Consider the following 341-nt stretch of genomic DNA (forward strand, 5'->3'; position numbering starts at 1 on the left):
ATGAACACCATCAGATTAAAGCTTTTTCCTTTTTCATTAAGAGATAAAGCTAAAACATGGCTATAAAATTTAAGACCAGGATCCGTTCGTGCTTGGGAATGCAACAATAATTTTAAAGAAGTTTTTTCCGTCTCACAGAACAAACTCTTTCAAAAGACAAATCATCATTTTCACTGAAAAACTAGGAGAAATATTTTACTAATGTTGGGATAGGTATTGAGACTTGCTGAATACTTGTCCTCATTATGGTTTTGAAATATGGAGATTGGTTTCACATTTTTTATGAAGGGTTAACACCTAAAGATAGGCCAATGGTTCAATTGATGTGCAATGAAACTTTT

Source organism: Populus euphratica, unplaced genomic scaffold, assembly GCF_000495115.2.
Source record: "Populus euphratica unplaced genomic scaffold, PopEup_1.0 scaffold925.1, whole genome shotgun sequence".
NCBI classification, from domain to species: Eukaryota; Viridiplantae; Streptophyta; class Magnoliopsida; order Malpighiales; family Salicaceae; genus Populus; species Populus euphratica.